Raw genomic sequence first — 2798 nt, 5'->3', positions numbered from 1 at the left:
TTGAAAAGTATACCTAGGTAGGCTCAGGAGCAGTAATACACTACTGAGAGCTGCTGATTGGTGGCTGCACATAAATACCTCTTGTTGTTGGCTCACCCAATGAGTTCCGCTACCACACACACAATAGGCACACACGTGCATAGGCACTCACACATTTACATACATGCACATGTGTATAGGAACGCATATAGACACACACACTTGAACAGGCACTTACACACAAGTGCACAGACACTCACACACAATTAGACACACACACATGTGCACAGGCACTCACATGCATGTAAAAACTCTCACTCACATGAACAGGCACTTACACACATATGCACAGGCACTTACACACATACAGACACACACACTCACACAAAAACAGGCACTCAAATGCATATAGACACACATGAACCGGCACTCACACATTTACATATATGCACATGTGTATAGGCACTCACGTTTACATACATGCAAATGTGTATATGCACTCACACACATATAGACGCACACACGTGAACAAGCACACACATGAACAGGCACTCCCATACACACAAACACACACGTGCATAGTCACTGACACTTTTACATACATGCACATGTGTAAAAACACTCACACGCATATATACACACATGAACAGGCACTCACACACATACAGACACACTGATATGTGCAGGCAATCATACACATATACACACACACATACAAATTATATGGATAACGCAAACACATACAAGCACACACCTACACACACCATACATGATACACACAATACAGACACACACATGAACAGGCACTCACACGCATGCACACACAAATGTGCAGGCAATTACACAAACACACACACACACATACAAATGATATGGATACCCCACACACATACAAACAAATGATATGGATACCCCACACACATACAAGCACACACATACACACAACATGCATGACACACACACAACACAGACACACATAGTATGAAATAAGCTTGACATTATTTTGTTTTACAGAAAAAGAGTCAGAAGTTGGACTAGACATAAAAAGACGCTGCAAAGGAGTGCCTGACAATTATATATAGTGTTGTCTCTTTAAAGCTGAAAATAACTTTAAAAAATGCTGGATAATGATCCAAATGCTAATGTGATTCCTAAAATGTGTAATTAGATACTTGGCACAAACCCCAAGGCATTTATTTCAAACTATAAAAAGAAATAAATGCTGCATGAGAAAGATGTTTGTTTCTATGGAGCGAATGTAGAATAAAATGTATCTGTTTGTAGAAAATCACTTGACTCCTTCACATTGGCCACAGCTCGGGGAGGATGGCTGTTTTTATGCTTTTCCTTTAATCATTGTGTAATTAACATATTTAAAGGGACATTGAAGTCAAAATTAATCTGGTTCAGAGAGAGAATGCGAAATTAAGATTATTCTCAAAAGCTTATCTTGGTCTCCTTTGTTAAAAAGCATAGCTAGGGGGGCTTAGTAGCAATGCACTACAGGATAAATGTGAGTAAGTAGTTTTTTTACAGAAATGGAGGTTGATTCATAGAATAAACTCCCAATAGAGGTGGTAACACAGGGATTCAATGTAATTCAAACAAATTCCCGGAACATGCATAAGGCTATCCTAATTAATAAGTAACATGTAATATGTGTAGACTTGATGTGACATGCATAAGGCTATCCTGAGAAAACAGTAATATGTAATATGTGTAGACTTGATATGACATGCATAAGGCTATCCTGAGAAAACAGTAACATGTAATATGTGTAGACTTGATGTGACATGCATAAGGCTATCCTGAGAAAACAGTAATATGTAATATGTGTAGACTTGATATGACATGCATAATGCTATCCTAAGTAATAAGTAACATGTAATGTGTGTAGACTTGATAGGACATGCATAAGGCTATCCTAAGCAAACAGTAACATGTAATATGCGTAGAATTGATGGGACATACAAAAGGCTATTCTAAGTAATAAGTAACATGTAATATGTATAGACTTGATCGGACATGCATAAGGCTATCCTAAGATAACAGTAACATGCAATATGTGTAGACTTGATGGGACATGCATAAGGCTATCTTAAGTAATAAGTAACATGTAATATGCGTAGACTTGATGGGTCATGCATAAGGCTATCCTAAGTAATAAGTAACATGTAATATGCATAGACTTAATGGGACATGCATAAGGCTATCCTAAGCAAACAGTAATGTGTAATATGTGTAGACTTGATGGGACATACATAAGGCTATCATAAGTAATAATTAACCTGTAATATGTGTAGACTTGATGGGACATACATAAGGGTTATCTAAGTAATAAGTAACATGTAATATGTGCAGACTTGATGGGACATATATAAGGTTATCCTAAGAAAACAGTAACATGTAATATGTGTAGACTTGATGGGACATACATAAGGGTTATCTAAGTAATAAGTAACATGTAATATGTGCAGACTTGATGGGACATATATAAGGTTATCCTAAGAAAACAGTAACATGTAATATGTGTAGACTTGATGTGACATGCATAAGGCTATCCTAAGCAAACAGTAACATGTAATATGTGTAGACTTGATGGGACATACATAAGGTTATCCTAAGAAAACAGTAATGTAATATGTGTAGACTTGATGGGAAATGCATAAGGTTATCCTAAAAAAAACAGTAACGTAATATGTGTAGACTTGATGGGATATACATAAGGCTATCCTAAGTAATAAGTAACATGTAATATGCATAGACGTGATGGGACATGCATAAGGCTATCCTAAGCAAACAGTAACATGTAATATGTG

Source organism: Bombina bombina, chromosome 7 (genome assembly GCF_027579735.1).
Source record: "Bombina bombina isolate aBomBom1 chromosome 7, aBomBom1.pri, whole genome shotgun sequence".
Taxonomy (NCBI): domain Eukaryota; kingdom Metazoa; phylum Chordata; class Amphibia; order Anura; family Bombinatoridae; genus Bombina; species Bombina bombina.
This window is presented reverse-complemented; position numbering follows the sequence as displayed.